Genomic DNA, 23,993 nt, shown 5'->3' with positions numbered 1-23,993 from the left:
GGTACATCTTTCTTTCACAGTTGTTCTTTTATGAAATCCCAACTGAAAACACTACTTTGCCCCCTTTCCCTCAATGACTGAGATGCAGACTATTCCGGGAGGAGGCCTTCCCTCAGCTGGGCTCCCCTATCCTCACTCTCTTCCTCATGATTATGCCCACACCGCACCTCGGCCACGCCACTGCTCTAGTTTCCTTTCAATTCCAACTACCAAGGGCCAGCCGTGGGTGGACAACAGATCGGTTTGGGGCTGGCCGGGGCTCTCACAGTCTGGTCCGGCGCCTGGTTTCGCCTGGATGCTTGGCTGGTCAGGACTTGAGCAAATGCCAGACCTATAAAATGGGTCCTTATGAACCTCAAAACCGAACTGGAGCCTGGGAAGGCCTTTAGGACCGAGGGGAGCCATCTCTTCTAGGAGCCAGGCAAATCCCTGTCCTCGTGTCCCCAGCGGCTACCCCTTCCCCCAACCTCTGTCGCCCTCACATTCTCAGACACGGCCCCTTGCCACCCGCCAGACGCGATCACCCGCGGGGCCCGGTCGGCGTGGGGCAAAGTTGGCCGCCGCCTTCGCGCGGGGCCATTCCTTCCTCCTCCTCCTAGCTTCCATCCTCCCCCAGAGCCGGTGGCCGCCGCCTCCAGCAAGCGCGTCGCCAGGCTCGGCAAGCCGAGAGGCGCTCCCGGGAGCCCCCTCGCCCGACCAGCCGGCTGGGAGCGCGCCGCGGGAGTCTTCTCGCACCCCTTCCTTTCCCGGGGGTCAGAGGGCCGGGCTCCGCCCCATTCCCACAGCTCCCGAGCTCCCAGCCGCCGGGGCTGCCCCCGCTGCCCCACGCCAGGCTCTCCAGGACGCGCGGGGGCAGCCGGGGGCGCGGGCGGCGAGCAGCGTGGGGAGAGGAGCAGCGCGGAGAGGAGCCGAGGGGAGGGGAGGAGAGGGCAGAGGAGGAGAGAGCCGGGGAGCTGAGGAGCAGAGGCGGGCGCCGCACGGCCCCGCGCCCGCACGCTTGCTCGCTCGGGAGACGCGCTGGTGGCCGCCTGGGCGCACTAGCCGGGTCACCTTGTCCCAGAGGTAAGTCCCTAAAGCCGGGGCAGCGCGGGCGGGCGGAGGGGCCGGCGGGAGCGGGGCGGGGGCGGCGGGTGGGCGCTGGAGGCTGCCCTCGCGCGGGAGGGCGTCCCAGCTCCGCCTCGGAGCGCGCAGCACCGGCGGCGGCGCGGCGCCAGCGGTGAGTCCCGGTGGTCGAGGCGGCGGGACACGGGAGGCGTGGGGTCTCCAGGAGCTAGGGGAGAGCGGAGAGGCGAGGAAGATGCGGAGGAAGGGGTGGGTGCTGTCGGCCGGGGCTGCAGCTTGGCGCCTCGCCACCACAGGCGCCCGGGCGACGCGGAGGGGCTGCTGTGCAAAGTCAGCCGGAGCTAGTGAGACCCAGACCTGGGTGCGCGGCGGAGCCGGGCTGCCCGGGCCGTGACCGCGCGCGGCGGGCATCAGCTCTGAGGGTTCTGGCGACCCCCTGGAGCGGCCCAAAGGACCCCGAACGCGGCTGGTGAGCGGGGCAGCCGCGAAGCTGGGGACCGAGGTCCATCTGTGTCCGGGAGGGAAGCGGGCTTCCATTCGCCGAGCGGAGGGAAAAAGGAAGGCGAGGGTGCGAACGCCCTGGGGAAGGGGACTCTCAACCGGCGACCTGGACTGACATAGGGACTTCCGGAGCCCCTTGCTGCCGGCGAGGGCAGGACAGGCATCTATGAGCTGTCTGGTCCTTGGCAGCCCGACAGTCAGAAGCCCTGGGAGCCGCCAGCCCAGGCGCGGAGAGGGGAGGGAGTGGATGCGCCTTTGGGGTCCAAGTTCTAGTCTCAGTTTCCCTGGGTTTGAGCTCTGCCTTTTCGTTTGCGCTCTCTGAGAAGCGGAAAGAGAGGAATGGACTACAGGCAGAGTTGGGCACTTCCCTGAGGGAGGGGCTTTGATCGCTGTGCGTTTTCTGCAAGACTCCAGTAGAGTGGGCACTGGTAGCCTTGCTTTAGGGAGGCTGCCAGTAAGGTCGCTTGTCTTTTCTGAAGGACTTTTCTGAAAGGGTCGTCTGGTCGTCTTGATTTCCTTGGGGTCCCCTTGCACGCAAGGCTTGGGCGCCTGGTACCCAGACTTCTGTTGCGCGCATCGGTTGTGTGGCGTCAGATGCGCTGGCGCCGCCGGGCTGCTGGCCGGGACTCGATGTATGCGCCTTCTCTGGCTACGTCCCCATGTTCAGTGCAGCAGACAATGGCCGAGGGCTTGGCCGATTTGGGGTTTAGGAGGTGGGTGATTCCGTTTTCTGGTTAGAATCAGGCTCAGGCTGTGAGGCGTGTGCGCGTCTGTGTATCTGTCCGCCGCCCTCCTACTGGCCAGCATGTTTGGTCAGAACCCAAAGGGAGAGGCGTGCTGCGCAGACCTGCAGCCTGTGGGGTGAGCAGCCTGGTAACAAACGCCAGAGCTAGCCAACTTTTCCTTGCCAAGGTGCGATTGTCAGGGCCGTCTGCATTGGCGCTGAGATTTCCTCCCTCAAGAGGGATCCGACCCCCGAAACCCCCGCGGCAGCTACCGAGGCGGCCCGGGCAGTCTGATGTTGGTTCTGGCTGGGACAAGAAGTAGCTGGAGTTGAATTTTCGGATGAATTATTGCCTGCTTTGTGCCTGGTGGTTGTGTGGAATGTCCTTTTGGCGATCAGAACACAGGTGCACAGCCTGTGAGCCATGAGGAACAGCTCTCCGCCTCTTTCTCTCCCACAGCCCAGTCCCTTGGGTAGGTTTGTAGCTGGTCTGGTGCCCTCTTGCACCCGCCCCACCTACTGCATGAAAATGGAATCGTCATAATCAAGAGGGCCTTGTTAGATAAAGGAAAAAATGGGGAAATCTATGTTTCAAGTTTTTTATGATGAAAAAGTCCAGTGGTACACAAAAGTGAAGAGAATAAAACCCTGAACCTCCAATGTCCCCCTCATCCAGTTCCCAGACTCGTAGCCTTTTGCCTTTCCCGCTTGTTTACCCACCTCCTCAGAGTTTTGGCGGCCATGTTTGATGAAGGATGTAAAACCCATTCCGAGCTCCCCTCATCTCTAAGCGCATCCCCACCTGTCTCCAGCTGAGGAGGTTCCCCTGCATTCCCACCTAACCAGCATCAGAAACGACTGCTTCAGAGGATTCCAGTAGAACATGGGTGATGTTAAAATAAAAATGAAAGCATCCCCCCTCTTCCATTTGGGGGTAGAAAAAGAAAACCTGCTAATGTTCTTTGAGGCATGAAGTAGGGAACTGAAGGAAGAAAGAGAAATCCAGATCCTGAGGAAAAGAGACATTTGGAACAATTAGATTTGACTTGGACGTGCAGGGGATAAACAAGATTCCAGCTGAACCATGGTAGGCAAAATAACTTCTTTTTGGTAAAAACTTTCTCAATTCATAAATCATAAGCAATCAATTTCTTCCACATTCAGCATGACATAAATTAAAAGTGCTCCGCTAGACTTGACTCATCTTTCCCATTAACTCTAACTCATGTTTTCTAGGGAGTTATTACTATTATAAGAGAATAAAAGGATATTTTCTTATGTAAGTTTTCTATCTGAGACACTAGTTGGTGCTATTCCGAGGCTCATGACGAGTGCTGAATATTCCGTCTCTCGATTAGGGACCGTTTGGCCATCGCACTGGTCACATCTGATCCACCCTCTGGAGAGAGGCTCTGCTCACTCAGGTTTGATTCCGGGCGTAGCGTCTGTTGGCTGGAGAGGAACAGCATGGAGAAGGCCTCCAGAGACAGTGGGAGGGTGATCCCCCCACACACGCCCACAAGTCCCCTCCCACCCTACACATCTCTGCGCCTTCCTTTATATAAAAGCTGTTTCTAAAAATTGTCAGTGACGTTCTGGGAGGATTCAGTGAGACTTCTGAATTCCTTTATAAGGTGCGCTATTTAAAGGATTCCTTAGCTAACCTCTTGTAATATGAATAACCATCCTGTAAGTAGTTTTATAAGTCCTCTCCCCCCAAATCAGACCTTGTTTTTCCATGACACCAGCATAACCCTGAGCCCCTCCCTTTAGCCCCTGCAGGGCCCCCATGCATTTTCGAGATTTTCATGGCCAACACAGACTGATTGCAATACTGCGACCTATAGTTTGAACAGACTTCATGTTATCAGCAAAATTCTTTGAATGAGTGGGCGAAGGTGGCAAGGATTGAAGGATGGGGTATTCATTTATTAGCATCAGCAAAGCAGTGGGGCTAAATGAGTAGCAAAAGTCTGTTCTTTTAGTGGGAAGTCACATGGGATCGTCTGGCAGAAACGTGCTGATATGAGGCGATATTGGAGCTTTGGACCCAGCATCAATACACTGGAGACATTGTACCAATATGTCAAAAAAGCAAAACATTAAAGATAGTCAAACATTAAATATTCAAAACGTTGAAGATAGGCTGACCAGGTTCTGGCCCATGTCACCAGAATTGGAATAATGAAGGTGGTAGTAGGTACTTTTAACAAATGTGACTTTTCAGCATTCTCTGTGCAAGATGCTTAGACATCCAAATTATTCCGGAGAGTCTATAAACATGTGTTTTAAAAAGGAGCTGCAGTAACTGTTTCAGGCACCGGGCTGCGACTCCATGCCCTGGCTGTTGCTTTCTTTTGGTCAAGCAGTGTACTAGATTTCAGCTGTGAGTGGAGGGGAGGAGTCAGGGAGACATTTGCATTTTCCCCTGTGTGTGGCTGCTCCGCCCCACAGCACTTTCTGGAGTGCCTGTGAGAGGGCTTAGGTTTCAAACTCTGGGCTCTGCTGTCTGCTTGTTGCATCACCGTAGATCACTGAACTTTTGTGAGGTTCTGTTTCTTTACATCCATGTTCTTTCCAGGATTTTGAAAGCAAAATGGCTATGGTTGTTACAATATTTTAAGTGAGGAAGGCTCTGGATTGGGAACATGTTTGTGTCTTGATTGAATGTCTCTTTGGGTGAAGTCTGCATGCCCGAGGCTCTCTGAGAACGCAGGATGAGCCCAGGCCCTTCACTGCACCTGCATCCTACAGCTTCTTGTTGGGAAGAGTCAGAATAAGAACAGACAGTGCCCGTCCACCTGGGTGTGCATTCTCATGTAAGAATGTGCCTGAGTGGTGCAGACATTCCTGTCGGGTGGGGTTTAGAGGGAATGTATAGAAAAGGCTTATGAACAACAGCTTATGAAATATATCTTTAACACAACTAAATTTAGACTCATCACATAAAAGTTGTATGATTCATGTTATCTAGGATAAAACATTTTAAAGTAGATTATCAACAAACCACAAAGCACCATTTATAACACATGGTGATTAAGTTACAAACTTTGTTTAGATCAAAAGTCCAAATCATTTTAAACCATTTTATGATAAATAACCTGTTAAATTACATAAAATAAAATACAACAGCAGCAAGCAACAACAGCAAATAAGCATGCAGGCCCAAGATAACTATTAGAGCTAAGAATAACACAACCAGGAAATAATATATGTATAGAAAATAGTAAAAATAAAAGCTGCTTCTGAAAGCTTATTTCAGATCAACCCAGGTAACTTTGCATATTTACTTGCACAAAAAGAGTTTATCTAGGAATTCAGTTAACGTTATTCCAGAGAGATGGAGGTTTTGCACTTGGGGTTCAAATCCATGTTCAGTGTGAAACATTTTGAGTTTTTAGTTCCCAGTCGATTCTTGTGTTGATCATAGTCATTTTTAAACTTAGGTCTTGATAATGCTGTAGTGGCATTTAGGGCATGTGCATCTGAGGGAGAGAAGACGTAGGTATTTACTGATTGCAAGTTAAGTCTGTCATGAAGGGCCCACTTAGTTTAAATTCATATTTTAAAAACTTATTACTTTTCAAACACTTGACCTCACTGGGTTGCCACCCGCCTTCAAAGATGCCTCCCATGTTCCTTCCTTAACCTTTTTCTCTGTTGGCAAAGTCAGGGCCCAAAACCAAACCAAAAAGTAAGCAAACACTTCACACAATTGGAACCACACAAGGTCTACTCCACTGCCTCAGCTTTAAGATGCTTCTGAAAGAGAAAAACATCATACCTCAAATCTGTTGGGGCTTCACCTCCACTCGGGGAAGCAAAGAAACAAAAATGTTATGTCAACTTACCTTTCTGCCATGCGTACAGTGTGCAGTTTTTAACTTATTATGATCTTGGTCCTCACACCCTGGTGGCGTAGGCTAGTGCAGGTGTTTGAAATAAGAAGGTCTGTTTTTGAGAGTCCTAATAGGATTGAGTCCTGGGGCCGGGACAGGAGCCGATCAGCTCTGCTCAGGGGTGGGCTTAGGCTGCATTTAGCATTAGAGGGGGCTCTGAGGATGCCTTACTCATCCGGCCAAAGGCTGCCACCAAGTCTCCTGTTATTTGTAGTGTCTAAAATAGCCTTTCAATAAAGTATACGTGTTTCTATAGCCAACCTTAATATCTGAAATCCAGGCCTTGGCCCCTTACCCCATATGTGTCCCTTAGGAGGGCCCCCATCCTTACTAGTTGGGATAATGGTGCTGCGTCCTGTAGGGCAGTCAGGCCCTGTAGGACATATAATTTGCATGTGACACCCAGTGTGCACTGGGCCTGGGTGCCGTCTAACCACGGGGTCTGGCCTGTGCTAGGAGCTCAGACATTCACAGATTTGTCTTAAGAACCGCTCCTCTGCTCCACCTTGTGTGCCCTCCCAGCCCAGCCTGGAAATACTTTCCAGGGTCTCTTGCTGGAAACGACCCTGTCTTCACTTTTCTCTCCCAGTTCCTTTCTTTTCCCATACTCCCCTTTGGTACAAGCCGTTCTGCAACAAAGAACTATGAGCTGATTAATTAATATGCATATTATTTTACAGTTTTCCTTTTGTGTACTAAACCCAGAAACACAGTAATTTGCATCAGTACTTTATATAGTTCACTGCTCTAAACTCACTCACAAAGAGAGATTTCTGTTAAAAGCCAATTTTAAGTAAAGGGAAATAACCTGTTTGTCATTTCTAAATTCTTTCTCTGCCTTTCATTCTTACTGTAATTTTTTTAAAGCTGTGGACATAAGGGTCCCACCTTTCCACATGGGGAAACCACTGTGTTGTTCTCACTCTGTTCAGAAACTAGACTGGCAAGGCTCTTGTTGGAATCCTCTCCTAACTGCCTCTGGATTAGGTAAGTGCCAGGCGTCTGCGGCACAGTGTCCCACTCGAGGGACTCAGGACAAGGAGGGTCACTTATCCAATTGCCTCTCAGTCCTTCTGTCATCCCTTTGACCCCACTTGTTGGAGTCCTCTTGCATAGTATTCATTGGCATGATTGCTAATCTGACTGTTCTTGGTGTAGGTGTATTAGCTGTGAACAGGAGTGTTGAATATATTTGGGGACTTCACAGTCTATTCTAAAACCATAGAGGAAAAATGTATTTGTTGACTCAAAATGTGCAGAAAAATGCAGTTTCTTTTTCTGTTGCTAGACTTTGAGTAGCTGATTTGCCAAATACCCTTCCAGGAAAAACATGTACTTCAGCTTCTTGGGTCACAAACATATATTTCCATCCCAGATTCCAGTAACTGCTCTGTGTATTATGCATCACAGGCCAACAAGGCCACATAGCAAAGGTCAGCTAAGCAACAGGCTCTAGTGCAAGGTGTGACCAGACCAGCCATGCTGGCGCCCTCCCTCCCTTGGTGTTTGACCATGGCTCAGCCTCAAGCACCCGTTTTCTTTGCCAGAGCAGGGACATTTTCCAATGTTCAAGTACTCCATGACACCAGGGTTCCATTTTGGAAAGTTGAAGCTTTGGAATGCCACACCCAGAAGCTTCCTCCTGCCTTTGTTCACGTTTTCGCCTTCCCCTGCATCCCACTGACAGTCGGGTGACCCTTGATGAGGGATGCTTTGCTGAGGTGTAACCACTCTAGAACTGTCCTACCTCCACACATCTTGTCCTCCAGCTATTCCAATGCCTCTTGCTACCTGCACAGGTTTCTGGTGACCTTCAGATGGTAAACTGCCTACTCGGATTTAGAACTGCAAGTGACACCCAGTCTGAGGCTTGCTTCTCCCACAGCTGCAGAAACGTTGCCTGGTGGGAGGGCCCCTGGTCTGCTCTTCCATCAGCTCTCCTGTTCTCCCGCAGTGGGACCCAGAGGAGGACAGGGCACACAGCTTCTTCCTTAACTGCTGCTGTCAGGGCCCTGGGTGTCGCCCCGGCGGCCCAGATGAACCTTGGAGAGGAACCACCACGATCATTCAGCGCCCCTAGGGCCGTCCAGCAGCACCGCTCCTGCCTCCTGCCAGGCCCACGGCCTAGCGCGCCTCTGCTTGCCTGCAGAACCCAACCCAAGGGCCCTATTCGGGATGTCGCCCTGGGGCGTGCACCCGCAGCCCAGGGCAGAGAGAGTGCAACCAGGGGAGCCTGGTGAGCCGGGGAGCCTGCTCCTTCGGCCAACTGTGTCCTGGGCACCAGGGACGTGGGGAGGGACTCCGTGGGCTCTGGAGGCGTCAGCACTTGGGCGAAAACAGCATGTGCGGCAGTGAGGGACAGCGATGCAGGGGCTCCCAAGCGAGCTGAGCACAGTGGAGGAGGGGTGACGGCACCTCTGCGCGGCTGCACAGCCTCCAGATGCCAGGGCTCTGGGCTGTCCCGGCCTAGGACACTGGCGCTGTCTTCCAGCCCTCCCGCCCTTGGGGTTTGGCTCTCGGGGCTGGACGTGGATGCCACTTCACGAGGGGTGGACTGCCACTTTCCCTCCTCTCGGGTGGAGCTGTTGTGCCCACTGAAGCCTGGTGCCTCACAACAGAGCGCTTGACTGCATTGAAAGGCGCACCACCGGCCTTCTGGTTTCTGGGTGGAATGGAGGTGAGTTGATGAGTTTGGAAAAGTAGAGTGAACCCGAGTCTGAAGGGTCAGATTAAAGCTTTCATAGCTTGTAGTATCTTGTCAAGAGTATTATTCAGGGAAACCAACAGAAGCTTCTACTGTTTCTGCCTTATTGTGTTATTGGTGTCTCTCTCCCAGGCAAGAAGGGGAAAGGAACAGCCAGAAAAGGGAGGGGTGAATATTTGATATGTGTGCGTTGTTCCATGTGATTCCATCAGCAACTTCTTGAGATGCCCTAGTTTACACTTGGTGGGACAAGACCCAGAGAGCTTACCCAACCTGCTCTGCAGCCTCAAGTTGCCAGAGGAAGAGCCTCAGCGCCAAACTCGTCTTTAAAGTTTGTGTGGTTTTCTGTTCGTCTCTGAAGTTCATGTTTTCTCACCCACCACACTCAGTTTTCTTGGCATTGCCAGCAGCTTCCAAAAGGCTTAGGGAAATTGCACATCGTGTGCAATAGTTGGACAGACAAACAGATGCAGATAATTCCATTTTGCAGTAAAGCCCAAGTAGGACAAAATGTAATGAGGTCATTTCCCCATCTGTGCTTTTTGGTGGTTTTCTGAGAGGAGAATACCCACAGCAAGTCAGCAAACTGTGACCCATAGGTATGGGCGAGGGGAACTCGGGCTTGTAGACAAGGCCAGGGACGCCTAGAAAAGTCCAGGAGAACAGAAATTCCTGCAGAACATACAGCAGGGGGAACTCATTCCCTCTAAATGCCACGGGCCCCAGACATTCATATAGAACATCAAAATCAACTCGGACAGCAGGTCGACCCGTGAGAACTCGTGGGCACTGTGCTCCCTTTGTGCTCTCAGCACAAGGCTTTTCCCAGAAGATGGGATTGTCCTTTCTCCTTAGACACTGCCCAGAAATGCTGGTCTTCCTGGAATTTGTATTTGGAGCTTTATATATTTTAGAAATGTATTTCAGTGAGTTGGACTCTGCCTGTTGCCTGCATCTCTCCTTCAGACTAAGTCGGTGCCTTTCTTAGTAAAACAAGGATGAACCCAGTTGTTTCTTGGGGGCACAAATCAAAGGGACTCTGTCTCCACCAGACTCTGGCTTCGACCTGGACTGAAGTTCTGACCGTGGACTTCGCTGCCTTCTGAATTCTTCTCCTCCGTCACTGACCCTCCTTGGATTCTGCTAACCAGGTCTTCTCTGCCAGAATGGGGTGAGCCCCAGCAGGAAGCCACTGTTTTTCATGCTTCTCATACTCTCACTAACTGAACTCTCAGTTTTGGTTGTGCTTTATATGCAGCTGGCTCCCAGATTTCTTTTCCTGTCCCTAAACACTGCCCGAGGCTCTGTCGCTTCTAGCCACATGCCCCGACTTCTCCATTAGGTGTCCCCTAGGGCATCAGCCTCACAGAAATTCATGCTCTGCCTACCTCCCCAAGCCCTCGTGCTCCTCCTCCCATGCCCCTTCCTCTGGTGATGACACACAGATATCCACACCAGAAAACTGCTTACCTCTTAGGCTCTTAGCTCTTCCTCATCCCCAGATTTATTTTCCTCTAAATATTTCTCACCTCTATCTTGGGTCTCTTCCACCATTAGCCCTGTCTAGACACTCATCTCTTGCCAGGTTCTCTGAGTAGCTTCCTGCAAGGTATTCTTACCTGCTTCCATGTGCTTCTCACCTCCAGCCTCTGGGATTGTTGGAAGAGCAAGCTTTCTAAAATGCACATCTGCCTCAGTAGCCCTCTCCTTGAAGCCTTCCACTGCCTTCTCATCTCCAGTGACATAGGACAGGCTTCCTGGGGAGGATACCAGGCTGGCCGTGACAATCTTTTCCATCCTCCAGCCTCATCCCCACCTCTCTAGATTCCCAGAACACTGAGCCACTGCTGCCCCTGCACACACACATGTGTGTCACATGCTGTCACACTTCCCTCAGCTTTGGTTACCTGACACTTGCTAATCTCCTTCAAGGCCCAGCTTGGCCATCACTTCTTCTGTGTGTCCTTCTCTCAAAGCTTAGTGTCCCCACCTCTGGATGTCCTTGGTATCTGGGCCCACCCCCCATCCTGTTGTGCATTAGCAGAACAACCAAAGTATGAGATATCTAGAAATAATTTAGCAAGAAATGTGTAGGATCCTTACAAAGTAAACTATAGAGATGTAATCATGGAATAAGAGACACTTGAATAAATAGAAATACCATGCTTCTGGGTGGGAACACTCAATAGTAACAAGATATCATTATTTTTACCAAGTTAATTTATAAGTTTAATAGTATTTCAGTCAGAATCCCGATGTTATATTGCCTTTCGGACTTGACAGAATTATTCAAAAGTTCACGAAAGAACCATTGGGTTATGATGCTAACATTTTTTTAACAGGAAGGAAAGAGGATTTGAACTACCAGATAATAAAACCAAGCGTTCAAACTACATTAATTGACCTCATACCCATTAGGATAGCTACTAGGAAAAGCAAAAACAAAAACAAAATAAATGTTAGTGAACGTGTGGAGAAATTGGAACTCTTGTGCACTGTTAGTGGGATTGTAAAATGGTGCAACTGTTATGGAAAACAGTATGGCTTCCTCAAAAATTAAGCATGGAATTACTGTATGATCCAGCAATCCCATTTCTGGTATATATCCAAAAGAACAGAAAGCAGAGTCTTGAAGAGAGATTTGTACACCCATGTTAATAGCACCATTATTCACAATATACAAGAGTGGAAGCAATCCAGATGTCCATTGGTGGATGAATGGATAAACAAAATGTGGTGCATACATACAACAGAATATTATTTAGCCTTAAAAAGGAAGGAAATTCTTACACATATACAACATGAATGAACCTTGAGGACATTATGCTAAGTGAAATGTCAGTCACAAAAAGACAAATACTATATGATTTCAGTTATATGAGGTTCATTGAGTGGCAACATTTATAGAAACAGAAAACAGAAGGGTGGTTACTAGAGGCTGAGGGGAAGAGGAAAAGGGGAATTGTTTAATGAGTACAGACATTCAGATTTGCAAAATGAAATGTTCTGGAACCTCCCAACAAACAAAAGTCCAGGACCATATGACTTCACTGATGACTTCTACCAGACATTTAAAGAAGAATTAATACCAATCCTTCCCAAACTCTTCTAAAAAATAGAAGCAGGGGAAACACTGTCAAGCTCATTTTACAAGGCCAGTGTTACCCTGATACCAAAACCAGGGAAATATGCCACAAGAAAAGAAAATTACAGACCAATATGCCTGATGAACATAGATACAGAAATCATCAGCAAAATATTAGCAAACTGAATTCAACAATACATTAAGAGGATCATGCACCATGATCAAGTAGAATATTTCCAGGGATGCAAGGAGGGTTCAATATCCACAAATCAATGTGATACACCATATTAAAAAAATGAAGGATAAAAATCGCATGATCATCTCAATAGATGCAGAAAAAGCATTTGAAAAAATTAAACATACATTTATAATAAAAATGCTCAACAAAGTGGGTATAGAGGGAACATACCTCAACATAATAAAGGCTGTTTATGACAAGCTCATAGCTAACATTATACTCAGTGGTGAAAAGCTGAAAGCTTTTCTCTAAGATCAGGAACAAGACAAAGATGCCCATTCTCGTCACTTTTATTCAACATAGTATTGAAAGTCCCAGCCAGGACAATGAAGCAAGAAAAAGAAAGAAACAGCATCCAAATCAGAAAAGAAGTAAAACTGTTACTACTTGCAGATGACATGATATTGTATATAGAAAACCCTAAAGACGCTACCGAAAAACTGTGAGAATAAGTGAATTCGGTAAAGTTGCAGGATAGAAAAATCAATATGCAAAAACCGTTGCTTTTCTGTACACTAATAGCAAACTATCAGAAAGAGAAATTAAGAAAACAGTGCCATTTACAATAGCATTATAAAGGATAAAATAACTAGGAATGAATATAACTAAGGAGCTGAAAGAGCTGTGAACTGAAAACTCTAAGACATTGATGAAAGAAATTGAAGAAGGCACAGATAAGTGGGGAAATATTCCATGCTCATGAATTGGAAGAATTAATATTGTTAAAATGTCCATAGTACCCAAAGCAATCTACAGATTCAGTGCAATTCCTATCAAAATTCCAATGGCATTTTCCACAGAAACATAACAATCATCAGATGTCTGTGGAACCACAAAGGACCCTGAACAGCCAAAGCGATCTTGAAAGAAGAGCAAAGCTGGAGGTATCACACCCCCTGATTTCAAGCTACAACACAAAGCTCTAGTAACCAAAATAGCATGATACTGGCATAAAAACAGACACATCCATCAATGGAACAGAATAGCCTAGAAATAAACCCACACATATATGGGCAAGTGATTTATGACAGAGGAGCCAAGAAGATATAGTGGGAAAAGGACAGTCTTTTCAATAAATAATGTTGAGAAAACTGGACAGCCATATGCAAAAGAATGAAACTGGACCACTCTCTTATGCCACACACAAAAATAACTCAAATGCATCAAAGATTTGAAAGTGACACCTGCAAGCCATAACATTCCTAGAAGAAAACATAGCTGGTAACCTCCTTAACATTGGTGTTGGGGATGATTTTTTGGATTTGACACCAAAACAAAGGCAACAAAAGCAAAAATAAACAAGTGAGGCTACATCAAATTTAAAAGCTTCTACATAGCAAAGGAAACCCTCGGCAAAAGGAAAAAGAAACATACCAAATGGGAGAAAATATTTACAAATCATGTATCTGATAAGGGGTTAATACCCAGAATATATAAAGGACTCTGCAGCTTGATAACCGAAAAAAAAACAATCTGATTAAAAAATGGGCAGAGAGGGGCTGGCCCAGTGGCACAGTGGTTGAGTTTGCACGTTCCCACTTCAGCGGCCTGGGATTCATCGGTTCGGACCTCAGGCACAGACCTACACATTGCTTGTCAAGCCACGCTTTGGCAGGCGTCCCACATATAAAGTAGAGGAAGATGAGCACACATGTTAGCTCAGGGCCAATCTTCCTCAGCAAAAAGAGGAGGATTGGCAGCAGATGTTAGCTCAGGGCTGATCTTCCTCAAAAGCAAAAAAAAAAATGTAGGCAGAGAATCTGAGTAGACATTTTGCCGGAGACAAGGTACAGATAGCCAAGAGGTACATGAAAAGGTGTTCAACATCACTAATCATCAGAGAAATGCAAATCAAAACCACAGTGAGATATCACCTCACACCTATTAAAATGGCTATTATAAAAAAGACAAGAAATAGCAAGCAAGTGTTGGTGAGGATGTGTAGACAAGACTTACCCTTCTGCATTGTTGGTAGTAAATTAGTGAAACCGCTATGGAAAATATTATGGGTTCCTCAAAAAATTAAAAATAGATCTATTGTTTGCTCAAGCAATTCCACTTCTGGATATTTATCCAAAGAAAATGAAAACACTAACTCAAAAAGATACATGCAGCCCCCATGTTCATTGCAGCATTATTTACAATCACCAAGACATGGAAGCAGCATAAATGTCCATCGATGGATGAATGGATAAAGAAAACCTGAATATAGGGGCTGGCCCAGTGGCATAGCGGTTAAGCTTGCACACTCTGCTTTGGCTGCTCCGGGTTCATGGATTTGGATTTTGAGTATGTTACCTACACCCTGCTCATGAAGCCATGCTGTGGTGGCATCCCACATACAAAATAGAAGAAGATTGGTGCATGTGTTAGCTTAGGGATGACCTTCCTTAAGCAAAAAAGGAAGATTGGCAACAGATGTTGGCACAGGGCCAATCTTCCTCGCCCCGCACCCCCCCCCCCCAAAAAAAAAGTGAATATGCAAACACACACACACACACAATGGAATATTATCAGCCATTTTAAAAAAGAAAGAAATCCTGCCATGGGCTTTGACATGAATGGACCTTGAGGGCATTATGCTAAGTGAAATAAGTCACACAGAGAAAGGGAGAAAGGCACATATGGCATAATCTCAATTATATTTGCAATCTAAGAACAAACAAACACTGAACTCATTGATACAGAGAACAGATTGGTGGTTGCCAGAGGCAGGTGGTAGGGGGTGGGCAAAATGGGTGAAGGTCATCAAAAGGTACAAACTTCCAGTTATGAAATGAACAAGTCCTGGGGATGTAATGTACAGCATGGAGACTAGAGTTAATAAGGCTGTGTTTTATATTTCAAAGCTGCTAAGAGAGTAGAACTTAGAAGATCTCACCACAAGAAAGGTTTGTAACTATACTTGGTAATGAATGTTAACTAGACTTATTGTGGTGATCATTTCACAATATATACAAATATTGGGTCATTATTTTGTACACCTGAAACTAATGTAATGTTCTATGTCAATTTTATCTCAATAAAAAATGACCAAAATGGTAGGATAGTTTGCTTGGCAGCTTCTCATGTTCACAAGCACCCCATCTCTGGGCCAGAGCTCTGGGGTGGGTACCAAATTATCCTGCAGCCTGCCACTGAGCCTAGGGGCCATGAATGAGGCTGCTTGACTCTGGTGCTTTCTCAGCTGTAAAATGGAGATAACACCTAGCAGCCTCCTTCTTGGAGTTGTTGTGAAAATGCAAATAAAAGATGGAGCAGAGAGAGAAGTTGGGTGGGGGTAAGTGGGGAGGTTCAGTGCTAAAAAAGAAAAAAAAGAAACAAAAGTTCCGGAGATCTGTTTCACCACAATGTGAATACACTTAACACTACTGAGCACTTGAACATAGTTAAGATGGTAAATTTTATGTTGTGTGTTTGTACCACAATAAAAAAATCCCTCTACGTTAATTGGAGCTCTAAGGTTCTGATTACTAGCAAACAATTGACAGACTATTCTGGTTATCCTGTAATAAACTGTCCCAAAACCTTTGTGCTCACACATTTGTGGGTCAGAAATTCAGACAGGACACAGTGGGGATGGCTTTTCTCTGCTCCAGGACATGGGGAACCTCAGCTGTGACGACTCCCTTGGCTGGGGATGGAGTCACTGGGGGCTTCTTCACTCCAAGTATAGACTGGGCTGGGCTCACTGGAAGCTTGGACCCAGCTGGGACTGTCACCTGGGGCGCCTACACCTGGCCTCTTTCTGGGGCTTCTTCACAGCATAGGGGCCTCAGGGGAGTCAGACTTCATGTGCCCTGGCTGGGGTCCCAAGAGTGATATGAATGAGCAGAGGGTGCAGGCGTGTTCAGCCTCCCCGATTCTGATGGTTGTGGGCAAGTCCGTAAGCCAGCCCAGATTCAAGGAGAGGCGAATGAGACCCAGCCTCCCGAGGGGAGGCATGGTAAAGAATTTGCATCCATGTTCAATCTGCCATGATAGGCAAGATGGAGAGCTCTGAAATAGATTCCAACCCCAAGAGCTTTGTGTGGAGAAGGCAGTGTGGTAACCAGAGTCATTAGTCAACAACTAGCATTTAGGAAGTTGGCTGTTTGTGTACATAAAGTTGCATTACATCTCCCTGCATCATAAAAATTTCTGAATGAATATAAAAAGAAGCATTAATAAATAAAATGAAAAGCATAAGTAATTTCAGCCTGCAGTTGAATAACTTACCAGTATTTCCAAATGAGAAGAATATTAATAAAGATTAAGTAAATATATGTCACACATTTTGTGTAAAAAACCCTGTAAGCAAAATTAAAAAGCATAAAGTGGAAATAAACTTTTGCAACAAATTTAACAAATGCTTAATCTTTATAGAGCAAGCAATAAGAAAACAAACAACCCTGTTGAAAACTGAGCACAAGCCATGGAGAAAAAGTTTGGGAGAAGAAATGGAAATGAGTAATATATAAACATATGTAAAAATGTTTATCTTCACTTGTAATCATGAAGATACAAAATTAAGTTAGGGAAGAGTCATCTTCCTTCCGAAACGATTGCATAGATTCAAAGATGGTGCTGCTCAGATGCGTAAGGACCGAGGCAGACACGAGCTCCCCCCTTCTCTGTGGGGAAGGGCTGAGTTGGCCCTTGTCTCCAAAGCTATTGTGAAATGTTCATTCGGGTCCTTCTGTCACCTCCTTGGCCCCATTTAGAAGCAATTCTAAGACACCTGAAAAGTATGTGCCTCTAGACTTGAAGTAATGAAATATCAGAAGAAAGCCTGTCGTGAGGGGATGGTTAAATATGATGGAATGAAGTTCTTACAACAGTAAGGTGGACTCAATACCTGCTCTGTTGACCAGGGCCAACCCTGGTGTGTATGTATGTGGATAAATGTTCATGATAAACTAATCAGGATAGGAAACTAGAGAAAAATATGTTAAAAATTTGTGTGAATGTGTTATTCAGTGGGGGGGGGGGATGTAATTTATATATTTATTCTAGAAATTCTGGCAGGCTATTCTCCAAATTGGTTAATGGTACATAGCTATGAGTAGAATAGAAATAGGCGCTTTCATCTTTTTTACTTTATATGCATTGGTATGGTTTGAATTTATAAAAATAAACATGTTGCTTTTGCAATTAAAACAATTTAAACAAAAATCTATCCTATGGAAATGATCAGAGGTCTGGATAAAGTTTTTTGGCTCCATGTTTATACACACTTTTGGGGACATGGGAAACTTGGAGCCTCCTAGAAGTTGAGTAACGGGTGTTGGTGCAAAGCATGCAGTGCACACTCAGGTTACAGTGTGAGGAAGCAGGATTCAATGCCATACGTACTTACAACCACAGGGAGAAAAACGTGTTACCAAGCAAGGGCCTGCTGCCCGATGTGCATAGAAGCCAGTACTACAGCACCGGCCTTTGAGAGAAGAAAGAGCTTTATTGCATGGCTGATCAGCAAGGAGACAGAAGGCGAGGCTCAAAGCTGTCTCCTTGAGCTGAAGCAGGGACAGACTTTTAAGCAGCTGGGAGTGGGCGTGGTTATACAAAATGTGATTTAGCAGAATCTGATTGGAGGGTGGGAGTGTAACAGTCTTATAAGTCCTATGTGCTACAAATCCAGGATCCCCTCACTTCTTATTAGGTTCCCTTTCCACCTTCCCTTCACATTGAGTTTTGCAGTTAGGAAACTTTTGGTTCCTAGGTGACTTGAGGTCATCTGAGGACAAGATTTCCATCTTCTGAGCTTGCTCCAGCTACATGACTTACATTTTTTCTTGTTGCCCCTACAAAACAACTGTTGATACATCGTTATTGATACAATAGGATACAACAGAGCCAGTACGAATTGGTCTATGGTAGTTACAAATACACTCAAGTGTGGGGAATGACTGGAAAAGATGTCCCAACCTCATATGTAGATTTTATTTCCTTCTTCATGTACTTTTCTAATTTTCTACTTGATCAGTTTGGAATAGAAAAAAACTGAAAAATTAGAAAAGACGTTATTTCGTTTTATTTTGTATTCCCACGTCTTTGCCTAGAGCTTACTGTGTGGGAAGTACTTAGACAATACTTGCCATTCCTTGACTTCCACTTGTCCACCTGCCCTCCTCTTGAAAGAGCCTTTCTGTGCTCCCACTGAGCGCTCCCGGTTTGAGTAGGTTCCCACCCTCTCTTCTGAGCTTGCCCATGCTCTCTGTTCCCTGGCTGGCAGTCCCGGCTCTAAAGCCTACAACAGTGGATACACTTTAGAAGTAATTCATTCACCATGTCTTGAGTACCTACCATTTGCTCCATCTCTTGTTAGAACTGAGGCATAAGAGATGACAAGGCTGGGGACCCTCCCTGTCCTCAAGGGCCATATCTGGTGGGATAGGCTTCTTTTTGCTCTACATGGGTGCAAGTCTGATGATGTAGGTGGGCATGGGGCCATGGCGAGGAGGCCTCAACCAGAGTGAGGGGTGGGGATGCTCTGGCAAGACTCAGCAAAGACCCAAAATATGGAAGAGTTGGACTAGAGAGGAAGTAGAAAGAAAGGATCTTCCAGGAAGAAGATGCAGGATAAGGGCCAGAGGTCAGACAGCCCTGGAGGTAGTAGGATGTGGCATTTTGGTGTGGCTTCAGAATCCAACCTGTACCAATGGTGTTTACTTGGGTTGAGGGCACCAGATGAGAAACTGTAGACAGAATAATTCACAGACCACAGTGGCTCCCTATTGCTGCATACATGTTGCCCCAAAACTTACTAGCATGAAATGCTCACAGTTCCTGAGGGCTGGGAATTTGGCAGGGGCCAGCTGGGTGCTTCCAGCTCTGGTCTGTTGTTCAGGTGAAGTCAGAGGGTATCTGGGTCTGGAAGATCAGGAGATTTGGGCAGCTGGGGGCTGGCTGGGCAGCTCTGGGAAGCCGTGGGAATGCTTCCATGTCGTCTCTCTACCTGGCCTACCTTGGGCTTCCTCATAGCCTGGTGGCTTTCAGTCATTGGACTTCCTAAATGGCGGCTCAGTGCTCCAATATGAGTCTTCTAGCAAAAGGCACATGTTGCATGGGTTCTTCTGACATAGCCTCAGGGGTCACGTACAAGCACTCCCTGCCATGTTCCATTGATGACATGTAAGTCTCAAGTCCCCCTAGATTCAGGAGAGGGCATAGGGACCCCACCTCTCAATGAGAGGAGTGCCAAGGCCACGTTGTGGAACGGCTGTGGGATGGGAAATATTGTTGTGTCCACCTTTGGAAAATATAATCTGACACAAATACTGAAAAATAAATACTCAAATCATGTGCCTTATACGTGGTAGGTCTTTAGATCACAAATAAATGAAAAGTGGAGCCCTTTCTCATCAGAAAATGATCTAGACCCACCTTGTTAGTGTATGAATTCTTCCACAGTTCCTTACTTATTTTCCAATGTCAATATAAATTCTGAGTCTGTCAAATTATTTCTCAAAGTATATGTATTCTAGAGTGTGACGCCTCAGAAACTGGGGCATAGATTAATAGCACCAATTTTGCACCTTATATGGGTGCGTTAGTTATTACATAAGTGAATTCTAGGCCTTAGGAATTTTGTTCAATTCCATCATTCTCCAGTGTTTTCACTGAAGAGATAGAAGGGAAAGGTGAGAAAAAAATTGGGAGTTTCATGCCTTTGCATGTCTAATGTCTTCAGATTTATACAGAAGTCAGTGGCAAAGCTGATTTGGATCTAGATTTTTTTCCCTTCTTCCTCTTTTTCTTTATTTATGTGCAAAATAGAAAGCCCTGTCTAAGCAACTGTGTGCGTACATAGGTTAGAAATGAAACAGCAACAAGTGACTGCAGACCAGGGACATGAGAGCTGAACTCTGGAGTTTATTTTTCTGATGTGGTACAAGCCTGGAGGTGGGAAGTGCTGACTCAGCAGCTCAGTGGAGTCAGGGCTGCATCTCTACCATCCTCCCGGTTCCCAGATGGCAGCTACAGCCCCAGACATTACATCTGAACTCAAGGCAAGAAGTGGGAGTGGTGGATGATGGAGCCGCCCCAGAGGACATTTGCCCACAGCTCTCTTTGGCCAGAGCTGTGTCTTGGTTATAAGCAAGCCTGCGGTGAAGATGAGGATTTAACTTTTCTGGCCTCCAGGTGAAGGTGGCAAAGGTGATATGCTATGGTAGGTTCTCTACTCAACCAGTGACTGTCACCCACCTTTGAATGAGAGGAGTGCCAAGGCACATTATGGGATAGTTATGGGATGAGAAGACCTGCATGTATTTGTGAACACAAAAGAACAGTCAGTGGTTTGCTGGTGGCTCTGAAATTGTGTATGGTGCGTGTAGGAGGGATGGCAGGCAGGTGGGCACAAGAGAGATGGCAAGCCTTAGGCTTGAGCTGGGCGGCAGGGCAGAGGACCTGGACTCAGGCTGAGCAGAGCTGCTCAGCTTGAGTGAGCACACGCGTCTCCGGGGGGCTGCTAAAATTCAGATTCTCATGCAGTGGATCAGGGCGGGAGATCCTGCTGCTCCATCATGCCCCCAGCTGATGCTGTTCTGTTGCTTCCTCTGAGGAGCTCAGGTCCAGGTGGTTCTCAAACTTGGCTGCACTGTAAATTCACCTGGAGATATTGAAAAATTGGTTTACACACAAATAATGTGAAGAATATAAATTGAGTTGAGTCAGTAACATGAAAGGAGCAGGTGAATCAGTTTTGCTTACTGAAACATCTGTTAAAGTCGCGCTCATCCAACTCTAATGCACGCACAAAACACCTGGGGATTTGCAAACATGCAGGTTCTGGCTCAGTAGGTCTGGTTTGGAGCCTGAGAGTCTGCCTGTCTAACAAGTGCCAAGTGATGACAGTGCTGCTGGTCCCTGGGCCACACTCTGAGTAGCCAGCTAGTCAGCTAAGGTGGTGGGAGAGGGTTTGGGGAGGAGGTGGGGAGTTCAGAGTCACAGAAGAGGAGGACTACAGCCGTTGCCCCAAGGGATTGTCTGAGCCAAGGGAGGGGAGCAGCTGTTCAGCTGGAGATGCCAACAGTACAGGCTTGCTGACAACTTACTTTTACATGTGGTTTTATTTGCCTTGTAAAATTTACACAACCTGGATTTGGGGTCAAGAAATATAATATGCTTGAAGTTTGTCTTATGTAATATATATAAAAAACAAATAAGTTCTTAGCATCCCTTTTACTTAAACACTTCAAGGTAAAAAACAAATACTAGAGTTGGCAATTGCTATGCCTGTGGATCTATTGGGGTGAGTGTTGCAAGGAGATGTGGTTAGAGCCCAGGCTCAGAAGGGACCAGTTTGGGCCATCCTAGGTTATTTAATCTCTGTGCTCTGGTTTCTCCACTTCTAAATTGGAGATGAGTGCTGTTATCTCAGAGAGTGTGAGGTAATGTTTTGAAAGGGGTCTACCACACTTCTTGGCATGCAGTGGGGCTGAATAGATAAATCAATGCATATCTACGTGTATAAATGCATGGATGCACACACAATGTACATGTGTACATGTGCATCTATGTGTACATGCATGAATATATGCATGCTAAACTTTCTGCCCCATCTGCTTCCTTTTGTAATATCCTACGCCATGTGAGGTGTGGTAGATTGTTTGCAAACATGGGCTGCAAGGGTTCCTCTCATTTTCCTGCACACTCACCTCTGCATTGTGACCTTCCCACACCTCCTGTCAAGAAGAGGAGTCCGTTTCTTGCCCTTGACTTTGGACTGGCTGCATGACTGCCTTTGACCAATACAATGAAGTGGGAGTGGCAGTGTGCCAGCTCGGCGCACAGGCTTCTTCACGAAGCTTTGTGCACTTGACCTCGCTCTTTTGGATCACCAGCTTGTGAAGGAGCCCAGGATAGCACGTGGTCCAGCCAACAGCTACCAGTAACCACCAGACATGTCAGTGAGGCTGTGCCCCACTGGAGCCCCCCAGTGACATCATGTGTGACCCTGGGAGAGACCAGCCGAGAACAAAGCAGCCCAGCTCAGCCCCACCTGCTAACCCAGAGAACTGTGAGCAAATAAAATAGATGCCGTTTTAACCCACTAACATTTGAGTTGGCTTGTTACACAGCAAGTAATAACTGATACATTTGGCTAAAAAAAAAATGGACTGGAAATATTTCTGCATAAAAATATATATTTATACTCAGTTTAATAATACAGCCCTTGAGCAAATGTCAGATTGGAGTTCAGCAGGTCATTCACTGCCCTTGCAGACAGGAAACATGGGAAGTGACTTCTCCAGGATCCTTGAGCCCCTGTAGGAGATAGCACCATGTGAGATGCTGCGTTCACACTGAACCAGACCTGGAGAGCCAATCAGACACTTCTCATTCTTCATGCACACATAGTGCTTAAAACAGTCCCCTTTCATCAGCTCTTGATGTCCACTTGTGACCTAACTGTGGCTCACGCTGCCTGGTGGTGTGTTGAGAACCGGGTAGACCAGATGGAAAAGCACTAGAGTGCAGTGGTGATAATCAGTCACCTCACGCTCTTCTCCAGGCTCCAGACCATTTCCAGGCCTCCCGCAACAAGCTGGAGGGGGCAGGCTGCGTCTGTCCTGGGACCTGTGGTGTGAGTGCGAGGAGCCCTCCCCTGTACATCACACTGGTTCCTGCTTAGGAAAGATGAATCCCCATTTATTCGATCTTTGCTGAGAACTCTGTATTCCTCGTGAGGGCCCAGGGTGTCTTATCCATGAGCTAAGTGGGACCAAGGTGTGAGTGTTTTGTGGAATAGGAGTTAAATATGGAAGAAGACTCTCCACCTGGATTCACAGCCAGAAACACCGTTCCCGGACCTGCCGCTGTCCTTAACAGCAGGCCTAGGCCAGGGCGCTAGCAGGCTCTGGGATGAAAGGGTCAGGCATTGCTCTGCTGTCCTAGAATGGGGTCTTGATCCTTGGGTCAGGGTTTTCCCCACATAATACGTGGGAAGGCTTTTCCATGTTAGTCATCACTTCTCCTTCAGTGACTCTGCCCTATTCATGGTCTCGGCAGGTCTAAGCAGCCTGTGGAGGCCAAGATTCCTGCAGGTGCCCTCATCTAGAACTGGGCATGCAGCTTCTTTAGAAGATAATATTCTAGACATATGGAGGTCCCCTTCCCATCCCCATCCTTTACACACACACACACACACACACAGACGTATTCACATGGAGATACACACCAACACACACACATGGGTGTATCTGCTCACACATACATGCTAACACTCACATGGACACACACAGAGTCTGATGCACACAGGCACATTCACATGGACACATACATATACACATAGTCACATGGACACACACATAAACTGACACACAGAAAAACACGCAGACACACACCCACCCTGCAGAATAAATACTGCCGCTGTGAACATCACTGATGTGTGGAGCTGCTCCTGGGGAGCCCGGTGGGCAGTGAGCCAGAGGTCAGCACCTGGGGCTGCAGCCAGCCGTGTGCACTGAGTCAAGGAGGAGGCTCTCTGGCCACAGCCCCCGGACTGCGTTAAGAAGCCTTATGGGACATTTTGTGTCTTCACTGAGCAGTCTCCCTCCAGTGCGTCTGGTTCATCTAGGTGGCAGGGTCTGAATGTGACCCCCAGATTGGGGTCCACTGCACATGTGCCAACAGATAACAGCAGATGAGCAGCCAGGAGCAGGGGAGGGCAGCCAGGAGCCTGAGGGGACATGCTGTCAGGCGAGGACGTGAGGTGAGTTTAGGGCCCTAGGCTTTTGTTTCGGTGGAGTCTTTCCGTTCTGCTCCAGGTGATGACTGGAGGGGTAGGGTGGGAG

At 47.2% G+C, this 23,993-nt stretch overlaps 1 protein-coding gene across 11 annotated transcripts in view; it reads left to right on the top strand.

Moving 5' to 3' along the window:
* The first annotated feature begins 839 nt into the window (after nucleotides 1–839).
* The window catches only part of SYNDIG1 (synapse differentiation inducing 1), a 203,902-nt gene continuing 180,748 nt past the window's right edge, over nucleotides 840–23,993 (top strand). For 5 of the 11 annotated variants that reach the window (XM_070247872.1, XM_070247867.1, XM_070247871.1 and 2 more), the window contains exon 1: nucleotides 890–1,062. The gene's annotated coding sequence lies outside the window, so the exon portion shown is untranslated. Of the gene's footprint in view, nucleotides 1,063–1,132; nucleotides 1,217–1,377; nucleotides 1,532–23,993 lie in introns of those variants that run through there. The other 6 variants (XM_070247874.1, XM_070247868.1, XM_070247865.1 and 3 more) reach the window with 4 other exon arrangements.

The sequence above is a fragment of the Equus caballus genome, chromosome 22 (assembly GCF_041296265.1).
Source record: "Equus caballus isolate H_3958 breed thoroughbred chromosome 22, TB-T2T, whole genome shotgun sequence".
Lineage (NCBI taxonomy): Eukaryota > Metazoa > Chordata > Mammalia > Perissodactyla > Equidae > Equus > Equus caballus.
The sequence above is the reverse complement of the archived record's forward strand: the minus strand, read 5'-3'. Positions and strand labels throughout refer to the sequence as shown.